Below are 21,556 nucleotides of genomic sequence, written 5' to 3'. Positions count from 1 at the left end.
TATATATGAAGATAGGGTGGGGAAGGGAGGAGATAAAGGGGAGTTGATATCAAATAGTTCAAGAAGAAAGAAAATATTTTGAAATAGTTGGTAGCAGCAATTGTACAATTATGCTGGATCTAATTGACTATGGGTTGTTATAATATCTGTAAGAGCTCCCAACAAAAAAAGAAGAAGAAAGAAGAATTCTTGTGCAGCAGATTTACCCCATACAATGTGTCTTTTGATTTGTTGACTGTGTCATTTGATCCATTGATTTGGATCTAAGCAAGAGGAAATGCTTGACAACTTCCCCATTTACCATGATGTTACACATCGGTCCATTTGTCAGGATATTGTTTTTCTTTGCAGTGAACTGTAATGCATACTTAAGGCTGAAATTCTTGATTTTCATCAGCAAATCTTTCATGTCCTTACTTTCAGCAAGAAAGGTTGTGTCATCCACATGTTGCAGGTTGTTGGTAAGTCTTCCTCTAATCATGATGTGCCAAAGTCTTCTTCATATAACCCAGTTGCTCTGATTATTTGCTATGCTTATGGTCCAAAAGTATAGGGAAAAGATATAACCCTAACCCACACTTTTCCTTATTTTAAACCGTGAAATATGTCCTTGTTATATTTGTATAACTATCTATTTAGATTGTGCTCATGTTCTAATTCCTATCCTTCTCAAGATTATCCATCGTCCTTTATGATCCACAGAGATGAATGCATTGGAATAGATGATAAAACACAAGTAAACATATATCTTATATTCTCTGCTTTCAGCCAAGGTCAATTGGAGGTTAGCAATGATATCCCTTATTCAATGTTTATTTCTGAATTCAGTCTGGACCTCTGACATTGACAGTTCCCCGTCAATGTTTTACTGCAACCATTGGATGATGGTCAGCAAAAATGTACTTGCATGTGGTATTAATGATATCACATGTTCAGAATAATTTGAGCATTAGGTTCAGTAACCCTTCTTTGGAATAGGTGAAATATGGATGTTTTCAAGTCAGTTGGTCAAGTAGTTCTCTTCCAAATTTTGTGGCATAGATGAGTGACTGCTTCCAATGCTTCATCACTTGTTGACATTTTTAAATTGGGATTACATTAATTCCTGGAGCCTTGTTCTTGGCTAATGCTTTCAGGGCAGTTTGAACTTCTTTTTCAGTACCGTTAGTTCGGGCTCACATATTACTTCCTGACGGGGTATAATTCGAACTAGTTGTTTGGGATACAGTGACTCTTTTCATCTTCTTTTGATGTGTATTTGGTACAATGTATTATTTCCAGTGTTTGAGGTTTCCTGTAGTATTCACTATTTTACCCGTAGAATCGTTCACTATTGCAGCTCAAGTCTTGATTTGTTTTGTTCTTGAGTTCTTTCAGTTTAAGATATGCTAACCTTGTTCTCCCTTGGTCTTCTACCTCTACGTCTTTGCACATTTCAGTGTAATATTTTACTTTGTCTTCTCAAGCTCCCCTTTAAAGTCTTCTGTTCAGCTAATTTACTGCATCATTACTTCCATACACCTTATGATTAAAAGAAAGTGTCACAATCTCTTCTGACGTCTACTTTGATCTTCTCTTTCTTTCCATTCTTTTAAAATCTTGTGCTCTCTTCATGAGTGATGTTCTTGATGTCCTCCCACAGCTCATCAGGTCTCCTCTCGTTAGTGTTCAATATAGCAAATCTATTTTTCAGATCATCTTGTAAGAATAGCAAGAACAACAGCATTTTTAATACTATTAAGTTAAAGGTAAATGTCAAACTTCCCCAACACTTCTTTCTCATACGGATACATTATTTTCCCAGTAATTTGATAGGGCTGGCTTCATATCACTTTGAGAAATAAAGACAGAGGGTCAATATTTACTGTAAGAAATATCTGAATGCATATAGGATTTATCTTCTTTAGAATATATAAAGTACACATAAATTAACATTTTATATTTTATTTGAGTTTTATGATGTATGCAATAAAAACTTTCATATTCCATACTTACATAGATTCCTATCTACATCAATGCAACTATACCCTCCAACTGCCTTCATAAACATAACATCACAGTCTTCCTCAATACATGTTTATTATTCAGGAAAATATGACTTAGGAAATAAAAATCATAAATAAAATTATTAGTTTAGTGATGTACTGAACATTCCATTTAAACATGCATATTTTTGTTGAATTATACAATATATGACATATAAAAAAACCTTTGTTTCTCTAATATTGGAAATATTTCACCTTTCGGTATTCACCATTTCTGAAATAGTATAACATGATTATTTTTAATGTTAATTAGTTGCTTGCTGTGGTAATTACCTAATCTGGTGTCAACTTGAGGATTAAGAGTGTAGAGGTGGAGTCTAGCCTGTCAATCTGGAGATAATCAATGAGACCTCTTTGTGGGAATGGCTTTCTCCTGAGAATTCTAGAAAATCTGGTTTATCCTCCTTGGAGGCGGGAGACACCTTTCTCTCACTCCCTTGGACATGCCTTACTGACAGCACACATTGCACTATGCTGATAGACCCCACGCCCTGCGAACCAGAGAAGCCACATGGAGGAAGACCCCTGCCAGCAATGAGATGCTTAAATGCCTCCGGACCCACAAGACTTCACACCCGCTTTACTGTGATCATCCTGCAATTGGCGTCATTGTATGTGTTCCATGAGTCTGAAGAGGACTTTATAGACTGGTATAGACATATGGGCTAATATCAGACTATGGACTTGGACTGGACTGGTTGGGATGCTTTGTTAATGCATAATTACCCTTTATATAAAACTCTTTTTCTTATACACATATGAGTTTCCATGGATTTGTTGCTCTAGTCTACCCAGACTGAAACATGGCACCTTGAGAGACGGGTAGTAGAGAAACAAATCATAAAGATGGAGAGTGGGTGTTTGTTTGATCTCTCCTTCATGATAGTATTTCTTCTTTGGCTAGCCAGAGATCCGATATGTCCCTGAAGTTTACCGTGTCATTTTCTGGAAATTGGAGTTTGATTATTTGGGAAGTTAAAGTTTTGATTATTTTATTTGGTTGTAGTCTTTGGTTATTCCTGTATGAAGTGGCAAAAATGAATGTTGTTAATGTATATTTTGAGCTCAGGGGTAGAAGTTGCTGTTTGAATTTCTCAGAAACCATGCTGCTTAGGGAAAATGGCTGACAGAAGGTCAAAATGCCTGACAGAAAGCCTAGCTCTGGTTTGATGCTCTCCGAGATCTAATCCAATATTTTGTACAATAGAATAGTTTAGATAAGGGTTAAGATAAGCTAAATATGGATTGAACTTGACTGTTTTAAGAATTGAGTTTAATATGTGATTCCACTTTGTTTATACTGATTTCCTCTGCTTATTATTGTGGATATAAGGATTTATAGAAATGATTTTGGGAAGTATGAAAGTAGAGAGCTTGTAAGCCAACTTGCCCTGAGCCATTAATTTGATCTTTAAATGGGTTTAAGACAGGGTTGCAAAGAAGGCTTCATAAATTCTTCCTCCCTGTCCACTATCATGATCCCAATTCTACCCTACAAATCCAGCTAGACCAAAGGATGTACACTGGTATAGATAGGAACTGGAAACACAGGGAATCCAGGACAGATGATCCATTCAGGACCAGTAGTGAGAATGGTGATGCCAGGAGGGTGGAGGGAAGGTGGGAGAGAAAGGGGGAACAGGTTACAGGGATCTACATATGTCCTCCTCGCTGGGGGAAGGACAACGGAGAAGTGGGTGAGGGGAGACGCTGGACAGTGTAAGATATGACAAAATAATAATAATCTTAAAATTATTGAAGGTTCATGGCATGGGAGTGGGGGATGAAGAGTGGATACCAGGATACAAATGTTTTGAGGATAATGAGGAAACAAATGTACAAATGTGATTGACACAATAGATGTATGTGTGGATTGTGATAAGAGTTGTATGAGCCCCCAATAAAGTCATTTAATTAAAAAAAAAAAAGGTTCTGAAAACATAAACCTCACCCAGTGCTTTGGAGTACTCAGGATGTTTGTATTCGAAGAGTCTTGCCTAAGGGGCCATTTCTTACAGATTGAAGGGGAAAAAAGGAACTATTTGACTTTTGAACAAGTGATTTTTATCAGAAGCTGAAACAAATCTGGAGCCCTGAAGAAACTCTGCTCTAGGACCAAACTGTTAAAGGGAGCCTGTGGGCAGGCTGAAATCCTTGCTAGGTGACCACCTGGATCCACGTGTTGAGTGGAAGTGGGAGAAAAGCAGCAATAGAGATATGGGTTGAGTCTGGTCACTGACACTCGTGGACCTGGTTTACAAGAACTAGAAGAGAAGTTGAGAAGGGGTTGACTGGTCTGAAGTTCATCACCTAGCCAAAGGGGGCTAAGGTTTCTGAGAATCCGTGAAGGGACCCATGGTCTAAAGGGACGGCAAGCAATGGGAACCTTGGTGAGGCTAGGTGCAGCAGCCCACATTGAGTTGACCAGAACCCAACCAGATAAATAGAAGATATTTGATCCTGTGAACTGGTGTATATTGCTGCTCACATTATGGATGGCCTGATTTGGCCATAATGGATGGCCTGCTCATATATGGATGGCCTGATTTGTCCATAATGGACGGCCTGCTCACATATGGATGGCCTGATTTGACTTTAATTATGGATATGGATTTCACAAGATTCCATCTGGAATGAAGAGTCTTCACATCAAAGAATATGATTGCCTCCTCAGAGCACTGAGTTGATGTAAGTGGGCAGTAAAAAAATTCGATACCCAAAATTGGGAGGATAAAGGCATGAAGTGGTTGGCTTACAAACTTTCATAGGTAGGAGAATATATTCATAGGATTATAGGATTGAGAGGTAGGTGTTACTTAACTGTAATTGTTAGGCACAGGATATTTTTGTTTCGATCGCTGATAGAATTTTATGTTTAAATGAGGGTGGCACACTTTCTAATCCTTTGCTTTTTGGTTGTATCCTATTAGGTACAGATATGATTTTACCATTGTTTGTTTGAAAATTATATATGGATAAAGAATTATGTGAAAGTGTCAAATTGACAAGGGGTGGTCTGTGTAGTTACCTAATCTGGTGTCAATTTGAGAATTAAGAGTGTAGGGGTGGAGTTTTACCTGGAAATCTGGAGATAGTCAATGTGACCTCTGCGTGGGCATGGCTTTCTGAGAATTCTGGGAAATTTGGTCTATCCTCCTTGGATGTGGGAGACACCTCTCTCTCTCCTCACTCTCTTGGAGAAGCTCTATTTACAAGACACATGGCACTATGGTTATACACCCCATGCCCTGGGAACCAGAGAAGCCATGTGGAGGGAGGCCCCTCCCAGCACTGAGATGTTTAAATGCTGCTGGACCCAGAAAACTTCACACCCACTTTACTGTGATCATCCTGCATTCAGCATCATTGCGTTGTTTTGTGAGTCTGAAGAGGACTTTATATACTGGTATCAGACATATGTGCTAATATCAGATTTATGGGCTTGGACTGGACTGGGTTGGGATGCTTTCTTAATGTACAATGACCCTTTATATAAAACTTTCTCTTATATGCACATGAGTTTCTATGGATTTTTTGCTCCAGTCTACCAAGACTAATGCACTCGCATTGAAAAATCTATCTTAACTAGATCCCCAAACTTCATTATCATTTAAGATGATCTTAAAATTTATCAAGGCAGCCCTTCTTAATGCAAGAATCAACGTAAAACTTTTTGACTTCGCAACATGCCTTTTTGTGATAGTAACACTAGACAAAGATTGCTTTCTTTTATTTTCTAAAGCCATGTTTATAAAATTTATTTGCATATGAATATAACTGTTTAAGCCTGTACAACTCTGAGAAAGAGGCTATGAAATAGAATTTCAGGGTGACATTCTTAAGTATTTTCTGAACTTAACTATTATTTAATATAATTTATTTTGTTTGTCACAGTTTATATTATCTATAAAAGCTCAAATCAGGGACAACATATAAGCAATAGGCTTGCTTCTCACATCCCACAAGGTCAGCAAGTAAATAGAAGAATCAAGGATTCAAATCCAGGTCTATGGAAAACTGCATTGCTGTAGTCTCCCCTGAACAGATGGTGGGGATTATTTGCCATCTGTGAAATTAGTCACCCACAAAATTAAATTTTCTGTTTTAAAATTTTTATCATAAAGAAACTAGACACATGATTTACAGTGGAATAAAAACACAACAGAAAGCAAAGTCCTCCCCTTTGTCTTCAAATGCCTGACCCAAGGACACCATGTAACTTCTGATATAATTTTGAATCTGTTTATTTCTCTGACTTTACCTCTCCGTGAACTACTTGAAAATGATGCTAATACATTCAAGTTTTACCAATTTAATTTCCATTTGGAGAGACTTGTGTTATTTGCTGTTGAATTCCTCCTAATTACAAACACATTGCAAAGTGGTGTGAAGCTTGACCAAGCTTGACTGTGTCATTTTTCCATAATAGGTCATGTTGTTCAAATTAATTTGGTTAAAATTAATTCTTCACAAAAGAATTATTTATGGTTAAAAGAGTCACTAGCAATCTCGTTAGAAAGTAGCAAATTAATAATGATAATATCAACAGTAATAATGATATTTTAAAATGGTTTATTATTAATTCCTAAAAGAGTCCATAAAATTTTATAGCAATTATCTGTTGCTAACTGTTAAATGAAATGGGAAATAAAACTGACTATAGGTTTTGTAAAAATATATCTATCTTTAGAGTTAGTCAAACCAAGAGAAAAAAAAAGATTTGTTTCTGACAGAGTAATTAATAGACTTGCATTTACACCAGCTGATGATGTTAAGGAATTAGAAATCATAATCTTTAATTTTTTATTTATATAGAGTAGTAAGGTACATTGTATTTGTGTTTTTATTTCTTAAATGTGTTGTATTATAAAGGCACACTATTGGAATTTGATATTAGCTTAGAATGTAGTCAATTAATAAGAAAATGACACCAATATGATTGAGTTAAGAGGTAGTTAATTAAAATAATTATGTAATTTAATGGGAATCTAAGAAAATAAGCCTTTCCATACTATGCATCTATAGGACAACTGGTGCAATAGTTAAAGATTAATGATAATGATTCACAAAAATCTACATTAAGTTATAGTATTGAGCAAGGAGAAAGGTTTCTCCAAAAATATTCAAATGTTTTAATAGATTTCTCTTACTATTTCAGAGTGTGGAAAGTGAAATAAGAATATCTTAATGGGAAGCTAGTGTTTCTAGATAAATCCTAATCTTGATATATGCACATCTGAAGATGGTATTATCACCTAACCTGAAGAATTTTATTATTCTATTTACATCACATTGAAAGGGCATATATGAGATCCTCAAAGGACACAATTTGTGGTGGTTTTCAATGTCTGATGATTTTTTAAAAATCATTTAATGGGGGTTCTTACATATATTATTACAATCCATAAATCAATTATATCAAGTGAACTTGTACAGATGTTGCCATCATCATCATTTTCAAAACATTATCTTTCTACTTGAACCCTTTGATATTGTGAAGGTGATAGGGTATGTGAGGGAGAGGAAATTGAGGAGCTGATATCAAAGGGGACTCTTACATCTCTTATTACAATCTATACATTAATCCAGTGTGTCAAGCACATTTGCAAATATGCCACCATCATCATTTTCAAAGCATTCTCTTCCCACTTGAACCCCTGATATTAGCCACCCATTTCTTCTCTGCCCCTCCCCAATCTAGCTTCCCTCACAAACCCTTGATAAGTTATAGTTTATTATTTCCATATCTCACATAGTCCTTCATTGCCCCTCACCCACTTTTCCATTATTTTCCCCCCCTGGGAGGGTGTTTTAGTTTTATCTTTGTGATCGATTCCATCTTTCTCCCCCTCACCATCCCCTAATCCTACTGGTATTGCTACTCTCTTTGTTGGCCATGAAGGGTTTACATATCCTGGATTCCCTGTGTTGCAGGCTCTTATCTGTAGCAGTGTGCATCCTCTGGTCTAATCTGATTTGTAAGGTAGAATTGAGATTATGTTAGTTGGGGAAAGGAAGCACCAAAGAACTGAAGGAAAGTTGTGTATTTCCTCAATGCTGTAATGCACACTGACTGGCTCTCTTCCCTGTGACCCCTCTGTGAGGGGATGTCCAATTGTCTACAGATGGGCATTTGGTCACCACTCCCTGCCGCCACCCCATTCAACTTAGTTATGGTTTTGTCCTTGGTTTTAGATGCCTAATACTTGATCTCATCTACATCTCATGATCACACAGGCTGGTGTGCTTCTTCCCTGTGGGCTTTGTTGCTTCTCAGCTAGGTGGCCATGTGTTCATCTTCAAACCTTTAAGACCCCAGATGCTATATCTTTTGATAGCCAGGCACCATCAGCTTTCTTCACCACATTTGCTTATGCACCCATTTTGTCTTCAGCGATCGTGTTGGGAAGGTGAGTATCATAGAATGCCGGATTATTAGAACAAAGATTTCTTGTGTTGAGGGAGTACTTGAATCGAGGCCCAATGTCCATCTGAAACCTTAATTCTTATCATATAGATATGAATGCATAGTTCTATTCCCCTCTCGATATATATATATATACACACACACACACACACACACACACACACACACACATGTCCATATCTGTATTTAAACCTCTATCAGTGTCCTCTGCCTCCTGGTTCTTTCCTCTATTTCCTTTTACTTTCCTCTTGCCCCACCATCATGTTTGGACTTCATTCGGGTTTAGTAATTCCTCGCTGCTACATTGCCCTTGATTAAGCCCCACTAGGCATCTTACGACCTTCCTTCCATTGATTTTAGTTGATTTGTTGTTCCCTTGTCCCTGAGTTGGTTTCCCCCCACTTCCTTTCTCCCACCTCCCCTTCTCTCATATCCCCTCAGAACCATTGGTCCCATTCTTTTCATCTCTGATTATTTACCCCACCTATCTTATCTAGATGGACATATAAAATACATTAATAAGTGTAAAAACCAGGTAAAGCCAAATAAAACAACAAAGGAAGTTAAAACCAACAAAACAATTACAACAACAATAAGCAAAATAACAATAGCAAAACAAAAGCCAAAGACAAAAATGGAAAAGCCTATAAATAATTCAAGGTCTGTTTGTTGGCCTTTATGAGTGTTTTCCAGTAGAGTCTGATGGAGTGCCACACTGTCCCCAAAGTCCATTTTTGGTATTCCCCAGGGATTTCATCACTGTGTTCCCCCTGCTACTACGCTGCATGCCCTCAGTGCCTCACCCCAGTGTGATGGGGCCAGACCGTGCACTATTCCCGCACTGTGTCTCCAGTGCTGTCCCCCACAGTTCCATGGTTTGGTGAAGGATGCTATGTGCTGATATGTTGTATTCATGTCTTGGTGCATCAGGTTGAAGCCTGGTCTCTCTCCCCCTCTCCTGTGGAGAGATAAACAATACCCTTCCCTTGGTTGGGTTAGTGCCCTGCTCCCCCACTACCCATGTCTTTCCCCCTTCTTTCTTTCTCCCCCCTCACTCCTTCTTCCCTCTTTCTTTCCCGCTCTGCCGTATGTATCCCTGGGTTGGGTGTGGCCCCTGCCATAGTTTCTGGACCCCACCCCAGGGATACATGTATAGAGTAGCTCTTCCCCTATGCCCTGCTTTGTTTTTTTGTTTTTTTAAGCTTACCTCAATGGAATTATGTTGTACTTGTCATTTTGTGCCTGGCTTACTTCACTTAGCATGATTTCCCCCAGTTCTTTCCATGTGGTGATGTGCTTATGCAATCTTTGCTGCTATTTAGGGATGTATAGTACTCTATTGTATGTATGTACCACAGTTTTGTAAGCTATGTGTCAGTTGATGGAAATTTGGGTTGTTTCCAACTCCTTGAACTTGTGAACTGTACCACAATGAACATTGGAGCACAGATGTCTGGCCATGGTTTGTTTCTTGTCCCTTCTGGGTATTTGCCTAGTAGTGGGATTACTAGGTTGTATGGTAGCTCAATCTCTCTTTTAGATAATGCCAAATTGATTTCCATAATGGCTGTCTATACATAAAGATCCACCAAGAGTGGATGAGTGTTCCTATCTCTCTACAGCTCCTCCAACACTTGTTACTTTCTGATTTTTTGAATTGTGCTATCTTTGAAGGTGTTAGGTGGTATCTCATAGTTGTTTTAATTTGCATTTTCCTTATGGCTAAAGATCGGGAACATTTTCTCATATGATTTCCACCCTTGTTAAACTTCTTTTCAGGTCCTTTGCCCACCTTCTTAGTGGGCAGTTAGTTTTTATCTTATTGTAAACTTGCAAAGTATTATAGATTTATTAATCTGATGTGTCATTGTTAAAGATGTTTTCCCAGTCTGTGGGCTCTCTTATTATTCTCTTGGTGAATTCTTTCAATGTACACAGATGATATATCTTCAGTATATCCCACTTTTCAGTTTGTGTCTTCTCTGTATTTGCATCCTTCCCTATTTCAGATAGCCCTGTGCCAAGGTTCTCAGGTTGTCCCAATTCCCTCATTAATAGCCCTAATAGTTTAGGGTTTTCCCTCAAGTTCTGTGATCCACGTTGAGTTTTATTCTTGTGCATGGAGTGAGGTAAGGGTTTTGCTTCATTTTTCTGAAGGTAGATATCCATTTTTTCCAGCACCACGTTTTGAAGAAGGCATCTGCTTCCCATTTGATATTTTTTGGGCCCTTATCAAAATCAGTTGTCCATATGATGATGCTTTTATATATGGGTTTTCAGTTCTTTTCCTTTGGTCTGACTGTCACTATACCAGTACCACACTGTTTTGACCACTGTGGCTGTATATGTGCTAAAGTCAGGTAGAGAGAGCCCTCCCACTTTGTCTTCTTGAGGAGTTATCTGCTAATTCTGGGCTTGTTTCTTCTCCATCTGAAGTTGGTAATCAGTTTTTCCAATTCTTTGAAGAAAGATGATGGTATTCATATTGGGATAGCATTAAACATATAGTGCCTTGGGCAGAACTGACGTCTTTACTATATTGAATCTTCCAATCCATGAGCATAGGATATTCTTCCATTTGTTGAGGTAACACTTGGTTTCTTGTAATAGTGTTCTGTAGTTTTCCACATGCAAATCTTTGGGTTTTTAGTCAGGTATATCCCTAGATATTTCAATTTGTGCTTGGCTATTGTAAAGGGTGCTACCTTTTAATTGCCTCTTCTGTGATCTTGTTTGATGTGTACAGCAGTCTAATAGACTTCTGTTTTTTTATCTTGTACCCTGCCACATTGCCATATTCTTCTATCCACTTCCAACACTCCACTTGTGGAGTTTGGGTATTTTTTATATATAAAATCATTTTGTCTGCGAATAATGATAGGTTTGCCTCTTCATTCCCCAGATAAATGCTTTTGATGTCTATTCTTTGTATTATGTTGTTAGCTAGCTCCTCCAGTATGATGTTAAATAAGATTGGAGACAAGGGGCATCCTTGTCTGGTCCTCTTTTTCAGTGGAATTGTTTTTTGTCTTTAAACTATCTCACTGGCTGTTGGTTTTCACGTATAGATTGTACAATATTGAGAAATTTTCCTTCCATTCTTTTCTTCTTGAGTGTCTTAAACAGGAATGGGTGTTGGATGTTGTCAAATGATTTTTCTGCATCTATATTATTATGTGGTTCTTATCATTTTTCATGTCAAGCTGGTGAATAATACTAATGGTCTTTCATATGTTGAACCATCCCTGAATCCCTGGTATGAATCCGACTTGGTCATGGTGAATTATTTTTTTTTATATGCCTTTGTATTTATCGACCAGTGTTTTGGTAAGGATTTTTGCACTGATGTTCATTAGGTATATTGGCCTGTAGTTCTCAATTCTTGTGGGATTCTTGCCCACTTTAGATATCAGAGTTATACTAGCTTCATCGAAAGTTTGGGAGTTTTTCATCTTCTTCTATGTTTTGGAAGAGTTTGTGTAGGATTGATGTCAGTTCTTCCCTGAATGCTTGGTAGAATTCTACTGAGAAGCCATCTGGCCCTGGGGATTTTTTGTTAGTAATCCTTTCATACCTTGTCTATTTCTTCTATTGCTATAGGTCTATTGTTGTTTTTGATGTCCATCTTGGATAGTCTAGGTAGGGATTGTTTTTCCAAGTATTTGCTCATATCTTCCAAGTTTTTGAATTCATTAGAGTACAGGTCATCATAGTACTGTGTAATTATCCTTTTGACCTCATTAGGGTCCATTGTAATGTCCCGTGTTTCACCCCTCATTCTTGCTATAGAAATTTGTTCCTTCCTTTCTTTGATTATGTTTTCAAGCAGTCTATAAATTCTATCAATCCTTTCAAAGAACCCACTTTTAGCTACATTAATTACCTCCCCACCCCCACAGTTTTCTTGTTTTCCCTCTCCTGTATTTCTGCTCTGATTTTTAGTATTGCTTTCCTTTTGGTATTAGTAGGATTATTCTGTTGACTCTGCTTAATTTGTGTAAGTTTTGTGCCAGCATATCAACCATAAGTCTCTCTTCCTTTTTCATGTGTGCATGTATTGCTATTAACTTTTCTTTGATAAATGTCGTTGTCGGGTCCCAAAGGTATTGGTACATTGTATTTTTATTATCAATTGTTTCTAGAACTTCTTGATTTCATCTCTGATCAGGGCCAATACCCACGCCTTTTGCAATAGAGAGTTACTCATCCTCCTATTGTATGCCTTTGTTTTCTTCATCACCCTTTTGGTGAGTTCCAACCTTATGTCACAGTGGTCAGAGAGAGATTTCTATATAATCTCTATTTGCTTAAATTTACTCTGGTGTGACTCGTGTCCCAGCATGTGGTTTATCTTTGAGGATGTGTCATGTGGGCTTCAAAAGAATGTGACTTCGTTTGCATTTGGGTGGAAAGTTCTGAAAATATCTATCAGGTCAAGTCATCCAATTGTGCTGTTTAGATCTGTAGCCTCCTTGTTAAGTTTCTTTCCCTGTGATCTGTCTGTTTCACAGAGTGGTGTATTAAAGCACCTACTATAATTGATGAGTCTGTCATTTCCTTTTTCATCTTTTGGAGTGTTTGATTTATGAATTTCACAGGTCCCTGGTGGGGCATGTATATATTTATTATGCTTACTGGTTCTTGGTCTACTGTTCTCTTGAGCATTATATAGTGCTCCTCCTTGTCTCTTGTTATGGCTTGTAGCTTGTAATCAATTTTGTCAAAGATTAAAAGTGCTACCTCAGCTTTTTTTGCATTGCCATTTTCTTGGTATATTTTTCTCCTGTCTTTAATTCTCAACTTGTTTTTGTGTGCCTGCTTCAGATGTGTCTCCTGTAGGCAGCAGATCTATAGGTTATGTTTTCTGAGCCAGTCTGTTAGCCTCTGTCTTTTAATGCCTGAGTTCAGTCCATTGATATGGAGTGTTATTATATCCATCTGTAGGCTCTGTGATGTCATCTTGTACCTTTGTGTTGGCTGTTTTCTTATCTATCTATCTTATCAGTTTGTGCTGTATGTATGTTGTATGTATGTGTATGTATGTATGTGTGGTTCATTCTTGCCTCCTTTCCACTATTGAGCTAATGCAATCCTGGTGGCTGTTGTCTCTTTGTCACCCTCTGGGTGGAGTTGTTCTATGTGACAGTCTCTTATTTGCGCTCAGTGAGTATTTTTCTTTTGCTCATACTGGGTCAGCAAGGATCTTTTGTAGGGCTGGGTTTTTTTTTTATGTATTCTTTGAATTTGTCTTGTCTGGGAAGACTCTTACTTCTCCATCCATCTTAATAGATAATTTGGCTGGGTACAGTATTCTTGGTTTTGGAATTTTTGGAATCTGTTACTCCACCCTCTCCTCTTCTTCATCATGCCCACTGATAGGTCTGAATATATTCTTATATGGTGAGTTAGTTAATTGTGCCAGCCTGGCCGATAATCACATGTGGTGCTGGTTGAAAGGTGGAGGGATAAATGGGTGGTAAAGCCTCGCCTTTCTAGTTCTCGGGTCTCTTGCTTTGTGATGGTCGCACCGGGTGCAGCTGCCTTAGCAGTTCCCTGCTTCAGCTTGCAAGATGGATTTCCTACAAGACATCCCCAAGGAGAAGCCGCATGGATCTATCCCGATGCAGCCCTGGGTGCTGGAGCAGCCGTGTGGAGACCCTTGCCAGTGCTGAGATGCTTACACATTCACGGACTCAGCTTTCCTCCTGCAGTCGGCATCATTGCCTCTGTTTTGTGAGGTGGAAGACTTTGGGGACTGGTGTTGGGTTAATGGGTTAATGTTGGACTTGTGGGCTTGGGCAGCATTGGGTTGGGATGTTTTCGTGATGCACCTTTTCTTTACATAAAACTCTCTCTTATACGTGAGTCGCCGTGGATTTGTTTCTCCAAAGTACCCAGACTAATACATATGGGTACCTTTATAAGTGACTATTTGTCTTTTCTTAGCTGCTCTTATGATTTTCTCCTTTTCCTCATAGTTGGATAATTTAAGTATTATGTGTCTTGGTGACTTCTTCTTGGGATTTACTCTGGCTGGTGTTCTTTCACCCTCTTGAGTGGTTGCATGATTTTCATTTATTAAGCTGGGCAAGTTTTTAAAATAATTCCCTCACTATTTTCACTGTTTACTTCTTTGTTCTGTCTTGTTCCGGTAGGCCAATTATTCTAATATTGTTATCCTTCATAGTATCAGACATAGCTCTCTGGTTTTGTTCAGCTTCTCTGATTGTATTATTTGACTGCTTTTCCCATTTGTTGAGGTCTGTTGCTTATCCTCTAGGTCACTGGTGTGATTCTCTGCCTCCCCAAGTCTGGTGGCAAAGTCTGCTAATTTGCTACTGGATTTTGTTATTTCATCCCTTAAGTCTTGTATTTCCCTTTAGTGCATTGCCTTTATCTCCTCTATCATTTCATCCTTTTTCTGTATTGTTTTCCTCATATCCTGTATGACTCAAAGCAGCATTCTGAAAATTTCTTTATGAGCCAGGTCAATGTCTACTTCTATGCATCTCATTAGGTTCATGACTTCTTCCGTTATTGTCTTCTTTTTCTCTTGCTTTTGTGTTGAGGCTGTTGGGATTGGTTGCTGGTTATGTGTTGTTTCAGAGGAGCCCAATGCCATTTTCCAGAGTCAAAGAGCACTGGGCTCTCTCTTGGAAGACTCATATGAGTGTTTCTATCAACTACCTGCAGGTAGCTGCACTGGGGAGTCAGACTACCATTGCATCTTTCTGAGGTTTCACTCTTACCCTAGCCAACCAGTATTCCCTTATTTGTAATGTGAGTTGGATAGTCCTCTCATGAGACACTGGTTGGGTGGTTGTGTGTCCATGAGGATGGCGTTTCACTGGCTGATATTTCACTGGCTGATCTCTCATAAGCCATTGTGTTGTGTCTCACAGGGCTTGGCGCCTTGGGTGAGGAGTGGTGTTTCCCTCTGCAACCGGAGTGACGTGGAGGGCGTGTGGGTCTACCCTCCTTGGTGTAGAGCACTGTAGATGGCAGGCGGTATTACTCTCCCAATTTTCTCGTCTAACAGTAGGCTTTCCAGGTGGGTAAATCTAAATGACATCTTCCCAAACAGTGTTCTCATGCTGAGGGATGACTTAAGTAGAGGACCACAGTCCATCTGCTACCTTAATACTTACTTCCACTAACCAAGCATGTGGTCCGTTTCCAGGGACTGGTCTCCCCTGAGAACATGTCCAAGGTACCCTAGATGAAGTCTTGGTATCCTGTATCCACCTTCTTCCTGGGCTACTCTAACAATATTTAGTAATTCAATATTATTTATTTTACTAATTTTTACCTTATTAAGCAAGGAACCATCTATGCTCCCATTCCAGTCCATGTTACTTTCAATATTCTTCCCATAAATTCCTCTTCATTCTCCTTATTCAATGTCCAACTTTCCAATATGTACATGAAGTGATTGAAAATGCCATTGCTTAGGTCAGGTGCACTTTAAGCCAGAAAGTGATATCCTTGCTGTGCAACACTTTAAAGAGGTCTTGCGCAGATTTACCTAATACAACGCATCATGTGATTTGTTGACTGGTACTTCTATGGTCACTTTTCATCAATCCAAGCAACATGAAATCCTTGAAAACTTCAAATATTTCTTCATTTATCATATTACTAAATTGTCTAATTGTGAGGATTTTGGTTTTCTTTCCAATGTGTTTTAATACATGCTTAAGGTTTTACTAGATGATCGTCATCAGCAAAGGCCTTAGCCCTCCTTACTTTCAGCAAGCAAGTTTGTATCATATGCATATCACATGTTGTCAATAAGCTTTCAACCATTCTTGATACCATGATCCTCTTTATATAGTACAGATTCTGGGATAATTTGCTCAACAAACAATAAGTATTGTGAGAGGATACAATGCTGACACACATCTTTTCTGATGTTAAGCCATGCAGTACCCTTCTTCTCTTCTAATGATTGCCTATTGCACACAATTGGGTGTTCTGGAATATCTGTTCCTTTCACGGTTTGTTAGGATTGACACCATTGAATGCTTTTGCATAGTCAATTAAACACAAGTAAACAAATTTCTGGTATTTTCTCTTTTCAACTAAGTTCCCTCAGTCATCAGCAATGCTATCAATTATTCTACTTCCTTTTCTGAATCTACCCTGAATTTTGGCCACTTTCCTCCTGGACCACTCTAACAAAACTTCCTAATTTAATGTTACACTTTTTTTTTGTAATGCCTTGTTACACAGGCAGTGTAACTGCCTTGAAACTGGCAAGTGGAAAAACGTAGGTACTAGTACTATCTTCATTTCATAGATTTTTATCCTTTACCACTTTTTCAGATTTCTTTTTCACTAAAGTAGTTGGAGAAAGGATGATGCTTTAAACACAAAATTCTAAGCATGAATATTTTGAGTAATTTGGGCTTGAAAGATGGCCAAATCTGAAGAATTTACAGCTTGAAAAGTCAGACGGGTAAATTCTATTGTCAGCAGAATTCTTGTAAAACTTGGCAATGTATCATCCCAAATATCTTGAAGGTCTCCATTCTACTGAAAAAGTATAGATCAAAAGGCCAAAGGTGCACCCAAATGTGGATGGTTGGGTCGAAATGACATTGGTTTAGGAATAGTTTGTTTTGATAAAGGAATATTTATTTATATTTTTTATATGTTTGAAATGAACTTGTTCATCACTAAAGATTCTAAGCTCATTTCAGTTTTACTAATAGAAATATTTAGAAGGCATGCAAAAAAAGCAAGCAAGCCGTATAACAGAGAAACATATAATAATGTTATTTAAAGAAACCTTAAACCTAGCATCAATCATTCAGTAAATATTTATTGAAGGACTACAGTATTTCAGTCACTATACTTGCTATTATTGGGAGTGTGAATATACAAGCAATTAGATGAGAGTTCTTACCCTCAGAATTTTTCATGTCAAAGTAATAACTTCTTCAATGGTATTATTTACTGGCTTTACCTAAAATTGTCAATGAGGGTCATCCAAAATTCTTAGAAGTAAATTATTAAAATATTTCTTTTAGCCTCACAAATACTATGTAGAAAAATGTAGTAATTTTTAGCACACAATCTGTAATAACTAGGCTTTTTGTCATCTTGAGTGGACCAGGACTCTACCATGATATGGTCTAATAGAATGTGTACAACTTCATGTCACTTTCTTCGGTGAACAGTCAAGCCGTTGTGAGAAGATTAGGGTGGAGTGCTGCCTTCTTATTCCGGTCACAGGCTTGAAACAATCAAAAGAAAGTTCCTGGAGGATATGGTCTACTCCTATTTAAGCAGACTCTGTCAGAAGGCTGCCCCCTTCTTCTTGCTGGGTCTGAATCCTGCAGTTACAAGCACAATCTGAATTTCTCTGGACTTCAGCCAACAGCCAGCTCTATTGCCTGTGGAGCATGGGCACTATCAGTGGCCAGCCATTTTGCTTGCTGATTCTATACTTATTTTGCTCTGCAACCACATGTCTGACTTGTGACCATGGACTGGAGTGGCCTGCCTCCAACAGCTGGCAGTTTTCCTGCTTCTGTGTTCATCAACAGTGCCAGTTATGCAACTCAGTAAAAACCTCCAGCCTAACATCTCACCTAAAAATTTCAATGGGACTAGCTAGAGTTACCAACTTCTGAAACTATGTGAACCATTTTTGTGATATAAATTGCATTCTTTATTTCTCTGTCTCTCTATATATATACCCACCTGGTGTGTGTGTATACATATATGTACATATGGTGTATGTCTATATATATACACACATGTATATATGTACATGTATGTGTATATATATGTGCATATATAGTGATAGAGAGAGAGATATCAATGAAATTCATTTCTGCTGGGATCAGGAACCTCCTTACTGGTTCACTTATGGTCTTGGGGTGCTGTAGTCACTTTGAAATCAACATTTCCTCTAAAAGAGTGGTTTGGGAAACTTAAGAATCAAATCCTACTCCACCACATTTCAAAATAAATTCTCAAACTCCCAACCTATACCAAATAATTCTTGCTTTTCCATGACAAAGATGAGCAGAGCAAAGGAATTCCATGTGGATTGTCAGGGAGGAGGCCAGCCACATTGCCTGCTGAGTACATATGACCTATTGACTACTATTTCCATGAGATCTGACTGTGGCTCTATGCAAAATAAAATCCTTTACAACTGAAATATTTTCTCCACTTATAATCATGTTAGCTATTGGCCTAGTGTGAGGATTTTGGTTTTCTTCATATTGACTTATAATCCATACTGAAGGCTGCAACCTTTGATCTTGATCATCAAGTAATTCAAGTTGTCTTTGCTTTCAGAAAGCCCAGACTCCTTCACATTCATATAAATGCCATGTAAAAACCACACCACCAACTTAAACTGAAGATTGCTTACCTATCACTACTGTTTAGTAGGTACAGAACCTATGAAGAAACCCATTCTACCCTTTTTCTGGTTCACCACCTGAATCAGAAACATAACTCCCTAATACACACTTGTACCTGTGAAATCTATCTGTGTATTAAATCGTCTTTATTAGGACAGCAGGAAACCACTTCTCTTACCTATGAAGAAACCCATTCTACCCTTTTTCTGGTTCACCACCTGAATCAGAAACATAACTCCCTAATACACACTTGTACCTGTGAAATCTATCTGTGTATTAAATCGTCTTTATTAGGACAGCAGGAAACCACTTCTCTTATCTACTCACGCACCTAAGTAACAGTGTGATAGAGTCATATCCAGTAACTGGTAGTTACATATCTAGCAACTGCAGTTCACTGGCTGCCCTTATATCGCAATTGGAATGATATCATTTGTATAAAAGTTATATATCAGAAATAAAACTTAATGAATATGTGACAGAGAATTATGGTTACTTTAATTATTCATGCACCTATCAGTTCAAAGGCAAGCTTGTATTTCAGACCAATAGAACTCCACTGGACCAAAAACTGCCATAGAAATTCAGAAATGGCATAGAGTCATTGTATCTGCCTGCCAACTCTGTGGAAGTAATATAGAGATTGGAATACTACTTACTCATCAGGCAGTTTTGCAAGGGACAGTTACCAAAGCTAATCTTGTTGATTCAGCAAAATTAATTTGGAGGGCTCATCCTATTGAATGAGGAGAAATCAGAAATAAAAGTATATCCATGGATATCAAACCTTGTGAAAAACCAATATCAATTTTTTGAAAGAGGACTTCATGATGAATACACTAAGTAACAAGTATATGAAAGTTACGTCTCATATAAAAGATAAAATCTTGTATTTTTTCCCTATCAATAAAATGATATGTGAAGTCATGGCATTTTAAAAAAGTCTTAAAGTAAAAAAGAGCTGTGAGTAAAATCAGAAAATGAAATTAAAAGATGTGTGAAGAATTCAAAGACAATCACAAATATAATATGAAGGTAATATTAAATATCAATTTAATGCAGATGAAGTGTGAAACTGGTGTTTAGAAATAAAATTGCAATATGAAGTGACAAGGCTAAAGAAAATCTCTCCAATTATAAATTTTAAATTTTGAGATTATGATTTTTACAAAGAAAAATATGTTTTAATGAAATAAAATCATTATCTTCATCATCAGTACTATTGCTACCAAATTTCTTAAATAAAAAGAACTTGTAGAATATTATAAATGCCAAAGGCAAATCAATCACAATATATCTATACCTTTGACATATTTATAATTTTAATTATAAATTTAAAAAGTCATATCAAAAAAAGTTATAAATTAAAAAAGTCATATCAAAAAAAGTTAATATATATTTCTTTCTTAAGTAATTATTGAAAAGATGAATGTCTTGAGCTATTCTGGCATTACTAAACGAAGATCAAGTTGCTCACAGAGATGTAAAAAACTTAAGAAGCCGACATCAGATTTCTCATTATCATTCCATGTTGGGAGACAGAAAGCTACTGCAATAGCTCTGTGGCGTAAGATAATTCTGTGTCAAACATTTTTCAAGTATCACTTGTTTTCCAGTATTAATTCAACCAAAATGAATTTCCCAGTTAAACAAATGTATTTTCATTTTGAACCAAATATAGAAGCAATCTTAGAACATACGTATGATTCCTGGAGTGAAGTCCAGGTACCATGGCAGGGGCCAGACCCAATCCAGGGATACATATGGCAGCTGACTAAAGAGGAGGGGAAAAGAAAGAAAGAAAGAAAAAAAGAAAAAGACATGGGTAGTGGGAAAACTAACTCACTCAAGGAGAGGGTATTATTTATATCTCCAGAGGAGAAGATCAGAGTGACCAGACTTCAATCTTGTGCACCAAGACATGAATGCAACATAACGGCATGAAGCAGTGAACCAATAGACAGGTTTGTGGGGCCAGCCCCAATCCCAAAGGCTTGAAGATAAACAAGCGGCCATCTAGCTCAGAAGCAACCAAACCCACATGGATGAAACACACCAGCCTGTGTGATCATGAGGTGTTGATGGGATCAGGTATCAGGCTTCAAAGACCCAGAACAAAAAGTCATATCAATTTGAATAAGGGAGAGGGTGGATGGAAGACCTAAAGCCCATCTGTAGACAATTGGACATCCTTTAACAGTAGTGTCACAAGAGAGAGACGAGCCAGTCAGGGTGCGGTAGAGCACCGATGAAACATTTAACTTTCCTCTAGTTCTTTAATGCTTCCCCTCCCCACCCCCACTATCATGACCCCAATCCTACCTTAAAAATCTGGCTAGACCAGATTATGTACACTGGTACAGATCAGAGCTTGAAACACAGGGAATCCAGGACAGATAAACCCCTCTGGACCAATAATGAGTAGTGATACCCAGAGGGTAAGGGGAAGGTGGGGAGAAAGGGGTACCAAACACAAGGTTCTATATATAACCGCCTCCCAGGGGATGAACAACAGAAAAGTGGATGAAGGGAGACAGAGGTCGGTGTAACACATGAAAAAACAATTACAAATTTTCAAGGTTTTGTGAGAAAGGGTGGGGGTGGGGGGATGAGCTGATACCAAGGACTTAGGTAGAAAGAAAATGTTTTGAAAATGATGATGGCAACAAATGTACAAATATACTTGACACAATGGATGCATG

This window comes from Echinops telfairi, unplaced genomic scaffold (assembly GCF_000313985.2).
Source record: "Echinops telfairi isolate 266 unplaced genomic scaffold, ASM31398v2 ScPeMD7_7467;HRSCAF=8505_1, whole genome shotgun sequence".
NCBI classification, from domain to species: domain Eukaryota; kingdom Metazoa; phylum Chordata; class Mammalia; order Afrosoricida; family Tenrecidae; genus Echinops; species Echinops telfairi.
The sequence above is the reverse complement of the archived record's forward strand: the minus strand, read 5'-3'. Positions refer to the sequence as shown.